This window comes from Globicephala melas, chromosome 3 (assembly GCF_963455315.2).
Source record: "Globicephala melas chromosome 3, mGloMel1.2, whole genome shotgun sequence".
Lineage (NCBI taxonomy): Eukaryota > Metazoa > Chordata > Mammalia > Artiodactyla > Delphinidae > Globicephala > Globicephala melas.
Window position 1 is genome coordinate 140,938,231 of NC_083316.1, and position 19,069 is coordinate 140,957,299.

A 19,069-nucleotide genomic window follows, 5' to 3' on the forward strand; every position below is an offset into this window, starting at 1 on the left:
TTTTTCAGCATAATTTTAAATACTACCTTAAATTTTTTGTCTATCATTTCCAATATCTCTGTCATTTGGGGGGTGGTATTTCCTTTTCATGATTGGTTACTTCTGTTTCTTTCTGTGCTATGTAATTTTGGATTACATACTGGACACTGAATAATGAATTGTAGAGATTCAGAAATTTGCTATGTTCCACTGAAGAATATTGGTTTTAAAAAATAGGCAATTAGCTTGACTGAACTCAAACTTCAAACTCTGTCTTCACCAAGGTGGACAGCAGCTAAAATTTCTCTTCAGTTCTTCAGTCTTCACTAAAGTTCTTGGAATATACCTTCAGCATATCAGGTTAATTGTTCAGCCCATGGTTTGGGCAGAGACTATCCACATTACTTGGGGAGCCTAAACAGCAACACTCTCCCTCTTGGATTTCCTCTCTCACTTTCTAGCTGCTGTGATTTTCCTAAATTTTTACTTCCATTTCTTCAAGTCTGTGAGGCTGCAGCTTTTCTACCCCCACATTAAACATCCCACATGGTGAAAACTGGAGCCTATCCTCAGGGTACAAGCTGAAAAAAAATGTGAAGCTCAAATAGGAACATTTATTTCTTCCTAATGTCAATTCTCCTCCACTTACTTTTTTTTTTTTTTTTACTTTTGTTTACTACTTTTGTTTACTCTCTACTACCTTGAGTTAGTTAGGTTTTCATGTATTGTCCAAGTTTATAGTTGTTGTTTGTGAGAGGATTGTTACTGTAATTGTTACTCGTAATTAAGCATCATGCTCATTAAGTTTGCTTTTCTTATTTTTTAATTTTTAAGGATAGTATGTTTTTTAAAAATACATAAACAATATAAATCTATGTTAAAGAAAATATATACTTCATGAATATGAAATCACACACACATACACAGATGTACACCTCCACGTTCACTAAGAGATTAACTATTAACTGATTTGTATGTATAGTTCTAGACTTACATCTGTGCTCAAGTATTACTGTATAAAATAATATATTTATATGTGATTATATGTATCAACAAAACCTGAGATTCTAAATCTTATTCTGACATTTTGTTTTATTATTATCTATCAACTACAGCATTCTCAGCTTTATCATCAGCATCTTCATCATCACAAAATCTAACATTTATTTTTACTGTATCCCATTTTTACACATGCTAGTACATGGTAGTATACATCTTTACCATACATTATATATGATAAATATATAATTTAAGCAGATATTACTGTTTTCTCAAATTTATTGATGAGAAAATTGAGTTGAGTCTAAAATATATTGCCTAAAGCTTACAGCACATAAGTAGTAGACTCATATATAAATGCAGTCTATATTGAATGCCTAGTTTTTTGACAACTTTGGTAGTGTAATGCATCACAATTTATTCAAATATTCACTTATTGCACATTAATGATGGTAAGATGGTTAAATTAATGGTAAGATGGTTAAATATTACCAAAACTATAGTGACAAAAAAAGTATACATAAGAAGCATTAAGATACACAATTAGGAAGGTAAGATAAAACCAGATTATTAAGAGTTGTGAATGCTGTGCTAGAGACTTTCTAAGTTATGCTTAAATAACAGAAAACCACCAAAAATCTTCAAGCAGTGGAATGATACGATTACAGTGACTTGGTCAGCAGTTTGTGTGTCAATTAAAAGTTGCAGGATGTTAGGGCAGGAAGACTAATGATGAAACTATTGGAAAAGTTTGAGGAAGATCATGTGTACTTGAATCAGGCAGCGGAAAAATAAAATTCTAAAAAGGGTATGAATTCTGGAGATAATTTGCATAAAGAAGTAAGTTAACAAGTTAATATCTCAGTTTAAGACACAAATAACATGGACAAATGCCAAATAAAGTCTAGAAATAAAATGATATCAAAGATGAATCAGAGCAAAGCAATTGTTCTTCATGTAGCTAGGTAATTGAGGTCCATCTCTTCTGGCTTGAGTTGTGTGGAGATGTGTGTTCAACTATGATTCTATCAATCTTTCATTTTCTTCTCTGTCAGAAACAGTTCATATTTACTTTCAAATAATTTCAGCCTTTCATTCAGGAAAATAACATCGGGGAAATGCTCAGACATATGGACTACTATTTAAACACAAAGAAAGTTATCTAAGTTGCCCAGAAGTTTTATATGGTACAACTATAGTTGTATATTTTTTATATTACCTACAACTGTAGGTACAATAGTTAAATTTCAATCAGCAGGTTGTTTAAATTATTTTACTTACTATATTAAATAAATTATGTAAAACATATCATCAGTTGTATAATTACAAGGGCCAATACGAATTGGACTTGTGTTTTATAGTTGTGTACATTGAACAGACTGTTAGTGTTCTCTTCAATAATGCTTAAATCTATAGTGGTTATACAGAGAAAGAGCTGAATGTTTTACATATGTTTCTCTCAGATAACGATATATATTATTTCTGTAATGAAATGTTCTAAAATGTGCTTTATATTCTTTTTGATTAAAAGGAACTGATTTTACATGCATGATTACTTCAGAAGACTGCAGTTTGAAACTCATTGAAAATTTTAAACTGAAGATTTTCTAATCTTTGTCAACTATTTCTATTTAATTTTCACAAGCACTACCTTTATTTTTACTATAGTTGGAATTGCCATTGCTGAGTGGAAAAATATCTGGCTAGATATTTCTTCTTTCATAACATATCTACTTCCATTTCTGTATTTATATTAAATCTTAGGGTTTTTTTTTTTTTTTTTTTTTTTGTAAGTGATTGAACTGAAAGTTCAAGCAAGCGACTCACTGTCAAGGAATAGGTTACTGGTTTATTAATATTTTAACATTTTCCTAAGCCAAATACTAAAGCAATTGCCATTAAGGAAAGGATTTAGGAATAAACTGTTCCTGGATACAAGACATATAATTGTTGTCTAGGATAATAACATTACTTTGAAAGGTTTTTAGCCAAAGTATTTATTACTTACCCAATTAGAACTTTTTTTCAAACATCAATCATAGATTATCAACCTCTTTTTACAACATGTATATTTCCTTTGAAATAAAATACTTTGCATATTCCTATTAAAGAGTCATGGCAATATAAACAACATTCCTTGTGGTGATTTTTGTGAGCTGCACAAAAGTTGCATTGTTGAAACATTAGATGAAATTAAAATAATAAGATTCTTTTTAGAATGAGGCAATGTCTTTCATGAACATAATTCCTATAGTTGATTTGTTTCACAGAATTATATAGAAGAGTTCAAAATTATGCATGCATCTCTGATATTAGACACATAAGCAGTGCATATAGAAACTTTCAGTGGCATAGAAATAATAAATCAAATGTATTTATTGTGTTCGAGTATATTAATCGTCTTGGATAATTTTATTCTTTTTAATGCCATACACAAAATCAGTTTTCGCTTAGTGGAAAATAGTTATTTTAATTTTACTCTGTGTACCTTGGCAGTCTCTGCTACTTCGGTATAAAGAAGTATTGAAAAAACAAAAGGCCAGCGAAGTGATTGAAAACAGATTATCAACTCTCAGTGGAGAGTGGGAAGAGCAGCCCTTCATACTGCTTATGATTTACTTCCATCTTCCTGTACTGTTTTACTTCTAGCTTTACCTACAATATTATTTGTGTAAACTTTGCTGGGTTATTTACTCTCATTATACTTCTGCTTTCCTATCTTCAAAATGAGTATATTACTAATACCTATATATGAGGATATTTATGGGGCTTCATTGAGACCATATAAAGCACTTAGCCTTATGACTACAACGTTGTCACATAGAGGAGACTGAAGAGAGATTGGCTCAGATGACTGTTTACAGTTATCTTAAACAGATTGTTTAAATTCATAGAAAAACTCCAAATGGGGAAGTAAGGAAAATCCTATGGCAGAGAGACCTTATTCCTTAGTCCCAAAATATACTGTTTTGTCCCTTGTATTTGTGAGAATAGTATCTCTTATAGGCCAATTCTGTGAATTCTTTTTTTTTTTTTTTTTTTTTCAATTCTGTGAATTCTTTAAGACTGGTCAGGGATATTGCCTCATAAAAGCTATCCTTGTTACTTTTTCTTTGCTTCCTGGTTAATTATTATAGAATGTTAATCTCATAACTAATAGAGTAAAAGCCTGCTAGTATAATTTGTTTTAATCATTTACATGTGCTCATTTTAGAGGTTTTTAAAAAATTGTTTATTTATTTTTGGCTGCATTGGGTCTTCATTGTTGTGCACGGGCTTTCTCTAGTTGTGGCAACCGGGGGCTACTCTTCGATGCAGTGCATGAGCTTCTCATTGTGGTGGCTTCTCTTGTTGCGGAGCACGGGCTGTAGGTGCGCGGGCTTCAGTAGTTGTGGCACTCAGGCTCAGTAGTTGTGGCATGCAGGTCCTAGAGCGCAGGCTCAGTAGCTGTGGCGCATGGGCTTAGTTGCTCTGCAGCATGTGTGATCTTCCCAGACCAGGGCTCGAACCTGTGTCCCCTGCATTGACAGGCGGATTCTTAACCACTGGGCCACCAGGGAAGTCCCCCTGCTAGTATAATTAACACATATTAATTCAACACATATTTGTTGAGCGTTTACCCCATGAGCAGTGGAATGCTAGTTATGGGTGGTACAAAGAATAATAAGCCAGCCAGCCAGAACAAAATTTCACATAAAAGTCCAGCAGAGGGTTGCTTCAGCCTGACCCTCCCAGTGAATCCTGGCATACATATTTGAGCCTAAGAGTTTTCACAATTTAAAAGTTAAGGGAGCTGGGCTTTTCTTGTCTTCTAGGCCACAGCCATTAACTAAGGGCTTCCCCAGAGGAAAGAAATTCCCCAAATTTCTGACTCTCTGCATTGGATACAAAGTGGTTCCAACAGCCTGACCTCAATAAAACAGTCATGGGTGAAGGTTGTTGAAGGCAAATCACATTTAAAGTGGTGAAAAGCATCATGTAAAAACTATAAAATGGATACAAGATGATCAGAAGAAGCACCAGACATTCCCACTACACATTTCTAGTGTTTTATGATGATTAAATAAAATTATCCACGTAAAACATTTAACTGAGTTCTTAGCAAAGAACAGAGAACTGTATAAGCATTACCTAGTTCTTAAAGCATTTAGGGTAAGTGAAAGATCTTCTGGAATTGACAGGTGGGTTTCAAACCTGGCTTTGGTGGGGGCAGGAACCCAGAAAAGATGTCAGGAAAATCTTCCTAGAGGAGTCAGAATCCATGCTGTCTCAACACATGGTCAACCCAGTGAATAGAACTATAGGCATTAGAGAAATGGAGAGAGGGATGGACAAGGAGAGTATGAAAGGGAGAGAGAGCAGCAGGTATAAAAGTCAGCAACAAGAAAGAAAAGTCATTAGAGGAATGCAGGTATTTCCATGTGACCTGAGTAGAACACCGGGAGAGACAAGCTATGGAGGTTAATGAGCGATGTTAAAGACACTTTACTTTGGGGTTTGTTCATTCATTTATTCATGTAGACATTCACTCAACTGATGTTTACTGAGGGTCTCTTACATACCAGGCACTTTAAAAAAGTTTAATAAGACATACATCAGTAAAGATCACTGTATTTGTGACTTACAATCAAGAAGAAAATCAGACAATAAACAAAGTGCATATGTAAAATACTATGTTAGGTAGTGATAAAAGCTTCAGAATAATGAAAAAATAGTGTAGCATAAGGGCATAAGAGAGGGCCAGGGGTAAGGAGTAGGGAGGCTATATTTTTAAAGTGTGGTCAGAGTAGGTGTCATTGGAAAGGCAACATCTGAGTAAAGACTTGAAGGAGCTTTACTGAGGAACTGACATGACTGATATATTATGGGAAGAGCAAGGAGGCTAGTGTTGCTGAGAAGAGCAAGCACAGAAGAGCGTATTACTAAAGGATATCAGGGAAGTAACAGGAATCAAGGCCTTGTAGGCCACTGAAGGCACTTTGTCTCTTGCCCTGAATGAGGTGGGGAGTGATTGCACAGTTGTGAGTAGAGGAGCGAGATGATCTGAGTAGTGTTTTTAAAAGATTACCCTGATAACCATATTGAGAACTGACAAGGGGAAGGGGTGATATAAGCAGTCCAACTAATTAGGACCTTATTGCCATAGTCAAGGTAAAAGATGATGGTGGCTCAGAAATGTGCGGTAAGCAATGGTGATATTGAAATATATCCTGAATGTGCAGCTGAGATCTCCTGGTAAACTGATAGTGTATGAAGGAAAGGAGTCAAGAATGACTCAGAGTTTTTGGCTTTGGGCACCTGGAAGGATGCAGTTGCTGATAATTACAATATGAAGACGATGAGTGAGGCATGTTGGGCGTGGGTAGGGGCGGGATCAATTCAGTTTGGGATTAGTTGTGAATGAGATGTGCTGTCAGGCATTCAAGTGTAATGTCAAGTAAATAGTAACATATGTATTTTGATTTTTGGAATGAAGTCTAGTTGAAAACATAAATTTGGAAGTTGTTTACATATAGGTGGTATTTAAAACCATAAGACTAAATGAGATTACCACAAAAGTGAGTCTTGTTGGAAAAGAAAAGAGGAAAGGGTTTTATGTAAAGATGTAATTGATGGGATGGTTGTTGGATGGTGGCACAGAGAGAATAGTAGGCATCTCTCCAGCTCTGATTTGTTCATCTTTAATATGTAAATCGAAAACTGACATTGGTAAACTTGTGACTTTAGACCACTTGGCAAGTTTTCTGGGAGCACTGCTAAGAATTACATCTCTAATCAAAACTCGGATTAAATATCTATTATTGCATAAAAGCGACTTAAAACAACAGTCGTTTATTATCTGAGTTTGTGTGGGTCAGGCTTAGCTGAATCCTCTGCTTCAGGGTCTCTTACAAGTCAAGGTGTCAGTCAAGGTTACATTCTCATCTGAAGGCTCAACATGAAGAACAATCTTCCGTTATCCTTCACTGTTGATAGAATTCAGTTCCTCAAAGGTCATTAGATTAGGTATTTCATGCCTTCCAGAGACCATCCTCAGTCCCTTGCCATATATCATACATACGGGCTTCTGCAGCTTGTTTCATCAGAGCAAGCAGATGGGAAGAGGCAGAGAGAGAGAGAGAAAGTCCTAGGATTTTTATAATCTAATCTAATCCAGAAAGTGTTATCTCATTACTTTTGCAATATTCTGTTCATTAGAAACGAGTCAATAGGCCAGCACATACGCAAGGGAGGGGATTTCACAGGGCTTGAATATCAGGAAGTAGGATTATTGCAGACCATATCAGACATTGCCTACCACACTACACATATTTTAAAATAGTTATAGCTTTAAATATTATTAATTATATTTACTAACAAGTTTAAATTCCTTTCTTGATCTCCTCTATACACTCCTAGAAAGATCATCTTTCCTTTCCACAAACCATTCACTTGCTTCCTAGCATTGCAGTTAATACTCATCATTTTTGTGTGATACTTAGCAGTCTGTTGCCAGCTGTTGGTTAGTATAGGATTTCCAAGCTCTTAATATTGATGCCAAGAACTATTTGTCCATAGCACCTTTTTCTTGTAAGATTTAGGAAGCACATGCATGTGTAATTAATCAGAAAAAGTGATTAACCATTTAGGGATTTTTTTACCTTTGAAATAAATGTGTATATGAACTCAAGTAAAGGAAACTAGAAAAGTGTCTGGATTTTGGGGTGAAAGACACTAGCTGTGATCATTTAGCAAGCCTCATCGTCTCTTTTAATTTGTTACCCTCCTTCACACACACCCCTGCACACTACAACATACATTCACGTACAGATGTGTTTGTTTAAAAAACTCAAAAACTTAATATTACCATAAGTTATAGGTTTTGCCAATGACAGTTCTGTTCTTAATTACTAAGCCCCCCAAATGAATTTGGTTCTGCAGCATTGCTCATTTCAATTTTTTTCTCTGCTTATTTCTGTTTGTTACTTTCTTGCTGCCCCCCTTGTTTCAGACTCCCACTGCCAACAGCTGAGATAATATCCTCCCACCCCAACATCTGGTTCCTGCCACCAAACTTTAGCCCTGTGCAACAGCCAAATACAGATGTGAGTCTAATGATCTCTAATTACCAGTCCTGGTATGCATTTGTATCTCAGTGGGTGACAGATTGGAAGAAAATTTGAAGAAAATACCTACATTTATATCATGCTTTTCATCATGTCTATTTTAAAAAAATATCTTTTACATTCCACTACAGAGTCAGCTCCCATTTTTCATCACTCTGTGTTGCTAAACCCTAGATAAGGGGATTAGTAAAAATTTTCCATAAGAACATCAGCTAGGCATTTGAGAATCATCGATAAGTTATAGATTAAATGCACAATAATTTTAAATTGTAAAAATTATACAGTATGGTAAATGCAGAATTGTAGAGGTTGGGCTTTCCTTGACCTTAATAATGCATCTAGGAGAAATTACATGGCCGTACACTTCTCTGAAGAGAGAGTATTCCAAACAGAAGGAACAGCCTATACAATGACATATTTATAAAATATATCAATTCAAATATCTACGCTTTAACAATACCAGGCATCTAGAAAGGCCATTTCACTTTCTCCTTAGTCCTTTAAACATACTTGGAGAAAAATATACCATGTGTTTTGTTTCCAAACACACGGAGTAGTTACAGTTCCCCAAAACCCGTATCATTTGAGATTCTATCATTCATCATTGAGGAAGTTAAAAAAAATCAAGAAAAATGGGATTATGGAAGCCCTCATAAGTATGTCCATGGTCATTAAAATAAAACAATATGGTACATTAAACAAAGAAAATATCAATTCTATTGTATTTTAAATATGCTAGAATTGATCCTGAGAAAAATATCCATGTATGGTCTAAAATTAGGCTCTTTCTCCCAGGTTCCACAAGATACTTGAAAACTTAATTTGCTTTACAGGCAGATAGTATGAATTCTAAAGGGAATTTTTCCAAATGGCCTCTACATTTAGATTTCCACCTCCCTGATTGTGTTACAGTCCCCAAAATGAAACAGTCCCCAACACATGATGCTATTGGCTTTTGTTAAATACATTGTAGCTGCTTCAGGTTGGTTTCTTAAAGAACTGGGAATACTCTGTGCTTTCTCTCTTTCAGTGCTTCCCTGTCAAGACTTTTATTCCTTTTCTTCCATGCACAACTACCTCTTGCTTAATTGCCAACTCCTTCTATTTCTAACTTCACTCTTTTTACTTCTCTCTCTCTCTTTTTTTCCTAACCCATGTAGCTCAATCCTTACGAGCAGAGATTGGGGGCCAGATAAAATGTGTGCTTATCCTGGATCCAACACTTAAAGACAGTTTCTCACTTTGGACAAGTTACTTACACTCTCTTAGCCTCAAGCTCCTAATTTGTAAAAAAGAGGCAACTATTATCTTTGGCAAAGGACTGTGGTTACCATTAAATGAAATGATGAGGGTAAACAGAGTAGATAGAGCCTGGCAGGTGGAAGGTAGTTGGTAAATGGTAGCTACTGTGAAGATGATGATAATGATGATGAGGAATACAAGGATAACACCCAACAGAAGGGGCTTTTTTCTGCTACCAATAAAATTCTTCCATTTATAAACAAATAAAATGGATTAGAAAGCAAAACTGCATATACTAAAATACCAAATGTATGATTCATATATCCAGTATCTTAATCAGAATGAGGGTCTAAATCTGTAAATATCCATTGAGTTACATACATTTCAGATTAGTGTGCTTTTTCCACTCATGTATTTTACATCTCAATTAAAATATTAAAAGAAAATATATTATTGGTATTATCTGCAAATGAAGCTATGAATGCATTCAGAGATATCCTCATAGACATAACTGAAAGAAGGTATTTATCATAAAGTCATAAACTTGTGTTGTGGCTTAGGCTTCTCTTAACCTGTGAAGGATTTTATCCTTAATTTAAAGTGAGCAATTGATATTTGTTGGTTAACTTAGTGAAGTACATTTTTATTACCATGTGCCCATCTTGAGATTAATCTCTGTTCCTGTCCATACCTTTCCTAAATCTCTAAAGTATTCATGTTATCCATTTTTATTATATATTTGGCTGACTTTTATCTCTAGCCAGAGAACCCAGAAGTTAGATTTTCATTGCTTGGTGAATGCTAGAGTACAAACATAGTGAGACAGTTATTTTGTATCCTTTGTCCAGTTACTCACTGGGAGGCAGTGTAGTGTAGTGGTTAACAGCATGATCTTTGGATTCAGATAGTATTAATAGCTAATAAAAATTGCAAAATTTCATATAGCGCTTACTAGGGGCCCAATACTGATTTAGTACTTTGCAAATATTAAATACAAATATCATTCTATCCCTAGGACAATCCTATAAGATGTGCAAATAGCATCCTGGGAAAGATTAAGAACACAAATTTAGGAGTCATTCAACCAGGGTTCAGATCCTAGCTCCAAACACAAATCTGTTGAGTGACCGTGGACATGTTACTTAACATCTCAGGGCCACAGTTTTTTTCTGGTGCTAAATGCAGGTTATTTCACGTTAGGGTTTGATTAGGAGAGCTGACTCCTCTGAGTGAAAGAGGATAAGGAATGAATAGGAATTAGATTTTATAATTATGGGATTAGTCTGTATAAGAATATTGCCTCCAGTTTAAGATCTGATCAGCTGGGCAGGCAGTCAGGAAGGAAAGTGGACACGAAACAGAGGTGAATAAGGACAAACTGGAACCCACGAGAATAAACTGGAAGATACACGGTCACTTGCTACCCACATTGATCTCACACCACCTCCAGGCTTGATGATATGGTTGACTTGCTGGAAAAATTGGTACCTGTCAGCATATTGCTGCACACACCTGGCTAAAGATTCAAAGGAGCTGAACAAGACTGGCAGGAGCTGGACTAGCTGCACACCCTGAGTACTGCCTCATGTCAACTAGGTGTGCCAGTAGATCAGTGATAAAGTACATAGCCTACAAAAGCACCTAACCCCACACAGAACTTTGGAATGTAAAAACGGATGTAATTCCATTTACACCTTTTAATTCTCACATAAATGTGTGTATGTGTGGCCAAACTTAGCCCAGAACCATACAGAGGAGAGAATTTCGGAGATAATAATAATAACCTCTCATACAGTGTTTTTGTGACGGTAACAAAAATGATAGCTTTAGAGAACAAACACTGCATGTGGTGGAAATAGAACAGACAAATATAAAGACATATTCAGGCAAAGCTTGACAAATGTCAGCACCCAAGATCTTCCAATAGAAGAAAAAGATGTAAATACTTTCAGTTTAAGGCTTACTTCTAATTTATTTAAAATAAGAGGTTTTTCTAACATTTGCTTTCTTTTCTGACTCTGAGTTTTAAGGATTTCTAATAAGGCCTATCACTTACAGAGATGTTCCATATAAGCTGGGATTCTGCTTTATAACAAAGTGAATCAGCTATACATATACATATATCTCCATATCTCCTCCCTCTTGCGTCTCCCTCCCACCCTCCCTATCCCACCCCTCTAGGTGGTCACAAAGCACTGAGCTGACCTCCCTGCTGGCAACAATTTTTAGTTCTTTCTCAGTTCAAGGGATACTTCACTATTCTGATCCCTGTACAGAAGTTCTTATCCTTCTCTATGCTGAGGTTATAAAGAAGAGGAAGTCTGTATTTTGTACAAGTTTGAAACTTAAAATACATTTTGAAGGCAAGATGTGTGATTTATAGATATATTATCATGTACCAGTATCAATTACCAATCAATTGCAGTGATGACTTTCCTTCTTCATGTTCTTGAGATTCTCAGAGGAGTTTCCTAAGTACAGTAAGTTGCAAATATTTTATTACTTAGTAATGATTAATGCACAAAAACATTGTATCAATGTTCACTCTTCAAAAAAAACGGAATTATTTTAAGTGAAATAGTTCATTTTCTTCGGACTTTTTAAAGAAAGCATATTCTACTTTATTGGAATATCCACTTCATTATTTCCAGCAATGGAACCATGCCCATGATGGATTACCTTTCCTGCCAGTACATCCATGGTTCCTAAAACACACATTCATGTGTGTTTTTTTTTAACATTCTCTTTATTCTCTCTTTAATGTCTTTTTAACATTCTCTTTCTCTCTTTCTCTGTGTCAGGAAGAAATATATGTATTGTTCATTTCTGTGAGTTGTCAGTGAAGTACAATTACAAGTAACTGAAATGCTAGAATTACACACACACACACACACACACACACACACACACACACATACACATATATATATAGCCTGTTGCAGGAAGAATTTTATCCCAGTGCTATTTATTCAGTAGAAACTAATTTTATTCTTTCTGTTTAGTCTTTATCGAAGATATGTTTCTCAATATAATACACAAAGTTTTCTGCTAATGAAAAGAAAGCATTTACATGCCTGGGATAGGTCATACATCATACACTAGAATATAGAATGTTCATTGAAATTCAGTATTTGTGTAGTTATCTTTAGTGAGATCATGGAAATAGATTTTTTTTTTTTATCTTGGAAGAGCATACCATTATGACTATTGAGCTATCATACTTATAGTATGTCTTGCCATAAAATTGAAGAAGAAGGCTCAGTTGGAGTTATGTAAAACTATGGAATCATTTTTAAATGAAACAAGACAGTTAAGTGTTTTTCAGTTGTTTTGTACCATGCCAACAAAATTTGTTCTCTTAAACTATTTAACTTCAATTCAAAATATCGCTACACCCTCCCTGCTACTTTAGAGTAAGATAAGGTCCGGTCCTGTTACAAATCTTTGTGTTGTTAAGTGCCACTCCTTTATCATCTTCATCACAGTTATAATTTTACAATTATTTTGATGTTTACTTAATGCCGGTATATGTAAGATAATGCCAAGACTGTAAGTTCTGGAATGGCAGAGGTAGTGGCTTTTAGATTCACGATTTAGTCCTTTGCTTCTAACACAAGGAGAAGCACATAGCAAAAATAAATAGTTATTCAATTATTTAATGTATAATGCTATTTTAATCTATATTTTTACTTTTTGCCATTTTGTGTCCTGTTAAAAACAGCATCAAAATGCTTGAGTCAAGGCAGTATCACAAATTCAAACTTACCAGAGTATTTAAGAAAATCAGTTTAAACATTTGGTGAGTAAAAGCCCAGTACCCTGGAGGCCTGATGAGACAGTGAGAACAACAAACTACCTTCTACAGTTCTAGTCTCACCTATTAACTGTGCCTCATTCACTTTGGCAAGGCACAGAGCCACGTTAGACTTCTGTTTTCACAGTTTAACCTAGGGAGTTTGGAATGTATTCTTAATTTCCAAGCTGAGCCCCAAGATTTTTTTCAGTGGTGCCCCAGAAATCAGTCTCTGAGTGGGTAGGGGTCTCACTTCTTCCCTTAAACCAGAATAATTATACCATTTCCTTATTTGGCTCTCAAATACCCTGACTCTATATAGAAATATCTACAGATACCATTTTCTACGCTCTGAGAATGGATGAAAATGGTCTTTTGTCCACACTCATCACCTCAGGTGCCAAAAGTGATAAATGTGGCAGAGTAGGATTTTATTTCTTTCTATAACTTCTGTTCTAACAAGAGTAATTGAACATTCACCATGGACATGTGTGCTTACAATATGTTTGGATATTATGTGTACTATACTAAAGTGTGAAACCCATCCTGAAAAGAGTATTACAATCAGATTTTTTAAATGGGGTAGAGTGTTGAACTATAAAACTGCTAGGGAAGGGAAAGGACAAAAGACAGTTGATTCCTCCTAGCCTTATTTATTTAACCCTTATTCCAAAAGGAATATAAAGGTTAACAAGTGATTATATATCATTTATACATAATCTGGACATACATATTCATGCTTTGTTCTAAATATTCATCATTTCTTGGTACTGTCCCTCAAGGACATCAAAGGATGAGCACTTAAAGTCATTTTGATTTCTAAAAATGTGTGGTTTGTGCCTCAATTATGTATAGAGGAAACTGTGTTTCCCTTGCACAGGTGAAACAGGAGGTGGTACCCAGCCTCTGACATGCTTACAGGAAGCACATGCTGCTGATGATAAAGATGAAGGGTTTGGGGGTCCAGGAACAACATGCTACAGGTCCACATTTCTGAAAGGCAGAGAACTCTTAATTGTCTGGGCTATTTTAGCTTCTGATAAGAAGGCTCATGGATACAAACTTATCTGAGGACAAACAGAAAAACAAACAAACAAACAAAAACACTTTCCTCCTCTTTTTCTTCCCTTGGTGTTATTTCAAACAAACTCAACATGTTCAACATTTATGAGCAGAATAGCCCATTACTACGTTTCCCTGGGCAGAGATAAGAAGATGTATTTGTTGAACCTAACTTTTCAAGTGGCACTAATATCATTTGGAGATAAGTAACTCAGTCAGGAAGAAATCTAAGCATAGTGGAAGCTCTGTCTCATGTTTGGATTTTGACAGTCTCAACATTTGCAACCTTTGTAGGTGAGATGAGAGAGAAACAAATAATATAGAGTTCATTAGGGATGGTTTTATAAGGACTTAGGAGTCTTATTTCCCCCTTTCACCCAAGAATGAATGAAATGGTAGTTAAGGTCCAGGAAACTTAGCACAGAAAGCACCCAGAGCAGGTCTAGCAGGGTAGTAACAGGAAGTAAGTTTATTTGAGCAGTTGTGGGATCAAAGTTTAAGAAACTGAGCCAGTTTAAGAAGCAGCATGAATTTGAGAATAGAGCCTTTGATTTTTAAATTAAAGATACATTTTAGTCTCTGCTGTTACCTGCTAGATGTGGGATCTTGGGCACATGTTTAACCTCTCTTTGCTGGTTTCATCACACATGAATAGGGACACATCACCCACCTCTCTTAGTTGAGGGGATGCTTACATAAGTTAAAGAGCCAAATATGCTTCCTGGAACTTTTATTTATCTTTTGCTACATAAAACATTTATGTCACTCATCTACTCAGTAGGTTCTGGGAATCTAATGGTAAGATGACACAAAGTCTCAGTTTTAATGGAGATTAAGTTCTAATAGAGAGATAAATAATAATCACAAGGATAATATATATGTATAATTGTAGGTGCAGTTGAAATAGAGTATTTATAGAAAAGTCTAGGGGGAAATTAGAGAGATTATTTATATTATTTTAGGACTGTGAAGGGAAGACACACGATTCTGGGACAGTGATAAGGAAGGCATTTGAGTTCATACAGAGTGGGGACAGAGCGTAGGTGGAGTGATGAAGAAAAATCCCTGACGTAGTATTGAGTCAAAACTCTGAAGAATGAGTTGGAGATACCTTGAAAAAGTGACATGAAGTTGAAGAGCAGCCTAAACCCCAGTGGAAAAGAAAGTGAAGAAAGAAAGCCAGTGCTTTGGCACAGGGGCAGGAGAAAGAAAGTTGCCTTCTCCAAACTGCAAGAAAGCCAATGTGATTAGGGTATGGAGAGAACAAGTGGAGAAAGGATGAAGAGAGGACCGAGGCTTTAGATAAAGTCCTGTAGGCATGTGTAGCAACTTAATGTTTCTTGTGATAATATGGGGAATAATAACAGGCTTTTATCAGAACAGTTGTATTGTCAGCATGTAGTTGAAAAAAAAAAAAAATCTTCACCCAGAATATACTGTGTGAATTGATTTTGCCAAATTATATCATTAGTTTAAGAGCTTTATTTTCACTGGGGTGAAATTGGTACCAAAAATTGGGAGATGGGGCATTAATCTTATGGAATAAGAAGCTGACATTTCTTTAGAGATTACCTAGAGTCATTTATGCCCAGAAGGGATATGAAAAACAAGTTTGCTGTTTCTGTAGTTGATATTTAAATGATATCATGTGGAGTTAAATATGAAATGCAATGGTTTATAGAAAAGAGTGAATAGGGGGAAGTGATAGCATAAACTTCCTTAAACACTTTGTAAACTTGAAATAAGAATAAGTAAACTCTTTAGACTATTTGCTGTATTCCAGGCACCATAATAAATGTTTTACAGGAATTATTTTATTAAATCTGACAGTAACCCAGTCAGTTAAACACATACTATTGGATTTTACAGTTAAGGAAACTGAGGACTTCAAAGTTAAGGATTGGTCCAGGAACTTAGCTGGAACCAAATGGAAACAAAGTTTGAATTCAGAGTATGTGATTTTAACCTTTATGCCACACTATCTACTTACTTCAAAATAAATGTCTCTTTAATAAGCCTATCTTTTTTTTATATATCATAGTGACCAGGGAAGCTGACTTGGTCTGCCTTCCCACTGCCTTTCTCTACTCTAAGTTTAAAGCTCTCCCTTTCTTCTTCCTCCTTTCCTGGGTCTCTTGCTCTTTCCCATCCCCTCCTCTCACATTTTTCGTTGCTATTTGAGGCTAGCAAATTTAAAGCCCTCATTTCTACTGCTTTGTAGGACTTTTTCATCTGTCTCCCCTGACGGATCTCCCCTTCTCTGATTATGCTCCCATCACCATTGGTTTTGCTTTCTAAGCAAGATGCTTCAGTCATAGGGCTTCCTCTCTGATGATCACCTATAGAAGTCTCCTTATGGCCACCAGTAGTTGCAAGCTGAAGATTTATTCCTTCCTTGATCTGCATCAATATTGTGAAATCTAGCTCACCTTTTTGGATATCCTTGACAGGGTGGGTCAGGAATGAAAACTAAGCCCCAAGTTCTAAAAATAGATTTTAAGTCTAGATTTCAATAAAACTTGAAAATAACAGCTTTCAACTACTTATTTCGATTACACCCAGTAATTTTTTTCTCATGTCAGAAATTTAGAATCAAAATATTATTTTCTTAATTACAGAAAGAGACATATGCAAACTGGGAAAATATACTGTGGAATTGGAAGAGAATCATAAATGGTCACTACTGAAGTGGCTTGCATTTTCTTTTTTCATGAAATATGCGGTAGGAAGTGGTATTAACAAAGTAGCTTCAAAAGCATCCAGCTAATTTATTCTGAGTGAGAAGTGAAATCATTATTCAAGTACTTAGCTTGTCAAAGTGTTAGAGTCTATTTCTCTCCTGTTCAAGATGGAGGCAGGTGATTCCAAGAAAGAAATTATAACGTACAATGAGCCAATAGTTTTAAGAAGAATTCAGTAAAAATTCTCTCCTCTCTCCGCTTCTCCAGTGAAATTTGGAGCCACTTCATTTGACAACTTTATAATTTGGAGTACAAAAACAATACCAACAGGAAGGAATGTGAAATGAACCCCAAACTGAGAGTTCAAGTATGGCTTGGCAGTGCATGTATAATCAATACTTATCAACCCCTCAAGGATTCCTAAACGAGTAGTGTTAAGATGAGAAGGCTATTATGTTCTGTATCATTAGCAAGATGTCCTGCTGGATTTCTTTGTTTGTTTTTAGGCATTGTTCTATGTTGATACTTTTCTTCATAGAAGTAAAACAAAAATGATTTAAAAAGGAGATGTAACCTTGACACTGTATTTGAGATCCATAATAGAGAAAACGTAAGAAAGAAAGAAAAGGGGTAAGGTAGGGAGATGGAAAAATACTATATGGATGGAAAGATGGGGCAAACAGAGGAAGCTAACAGGACTATATCAAATATCTCTGCTAAAAGTGCATTGAAATAGCAGTTGGTACAGAATCCTGATGCATTGAATCTCTCCTTGCACACAGCTGCCTCTTTCTTCGTCTTACTCAGGCCAGCCATTCACCCCTTTAGGGCTTTACATGGCTATTTTGGCCTGGGATGCTCTTCTGAATATTCATTCAAGGAGAAGATGTTCATTTACTTATTCAGTGTCTTCAGGTCTTTACATAAATATTACCTTCTCAGCATGGTCTACCCTTTTCATCGAATTTAAAACTATAACCTATATACTGACATCTCCTCCTCCCACCCTGAATCTGTCAAACTTGTGACATGTTTACTCTATGCTATTTTTTCATGGTGCATTTGCCTAATATATCATTTTACTATGTATTATGTGACAGGTTAAAAATGTTCAGAAATGAGAGAAAATTAAAATGGTAAAGGACAGTAGTCACTCATGCTTTCTTTACTATGTTAAGAAAGAGGGACAAAAGGAAAGGAAGAGGTGAGCTATTGTGTTTTTTTAATTAAGAAAGAAAAACAACAACAACAGCAAAAGGGAAACTTAAGAAGTATAGTACTAGGGAATTTTTTTTTTTTTTCTGAGATTATGAAGAATGGATATTTGAAAGCAAACTTGCTATTGCTTCCATATGAGCCAGGGAATAGGTGTGGATAAACAATATCTGAGGGGGGAAGTATTTTGTTACATTTCTGATAATTTGGAGAGCATTAATGTTTGTATCTCCCACAGTAATTATATTCAATTCCCCCAAATCAAATGTAGTCCACAAGTTCTGAACAGGTGACTGCCGGCTAAATCTCACCACTGGATGTATTTTATTAGGTGATGATGGCAATTTTAAATTTAAAAAACGTGGAAGACTTTAACTGAGCTGGCAGCTCCTCAGGCCCTCAGAGTTGTCCTACACGTGGCCTGCTCAGGCTGGTTACCTGCAGGACCTCTCTGTGCATTTGAATCTCTCATCCTGCCTCTACCCCTTGAGTCACCATAGGACATTCTTTCCTTGCTTTAGATCAAAATTTCAAATAAAAAGTCAAAATTCCAAATATTACTTCAGTGGATGTGTTTTATTTAATCAGATTTTTAAAAATGAGTGGCCAATAGACTGCTTTTAATTGTTGGGTCTGTAACAGTCCAGGGGAGATTCTGCAGTTTACAAATGGAATGAGTACATTCGTAAGGGTAAGATAATTTCCCGAGTATATACAACATCAGTGCACCAAGCCCTTCCTTTGAACTAATCCATAATCATGTTGTGAGTCTCCAACAGAATTCAGCAGACCATTTCAGGTTTCAGAAAACCTGTTTTTCTATCTTGAAAGAGATATCTGGAGGGAAAGATGTTATTGGAGGAAATCCAGCATATTTTCAACTTTTCCCAAATTGGTGGCACGTCTGTGATTTGATTTTTCTATTAACACTGTGTGGCAGCTAAGAATACATAGAACTATTTTTATTTATTTTTTTCTCAATCTTTGATGAT

General features: G+C 35.6%; 1 protein-coding gene across 1 annotated transcript in view; it reads left to right on the plus strand.

Moving 5' to 3' along the window:
• Positions 1-19,069, plus strand: part of TENM2 (teneurin transmembrane protein 2) — a 3,004,989-nt gene that overhangs the window by 646,495 nt on the left and 2,339,425 nt on the right. The gene's annotated exons all lie outside the window — the stretch shown is intronic.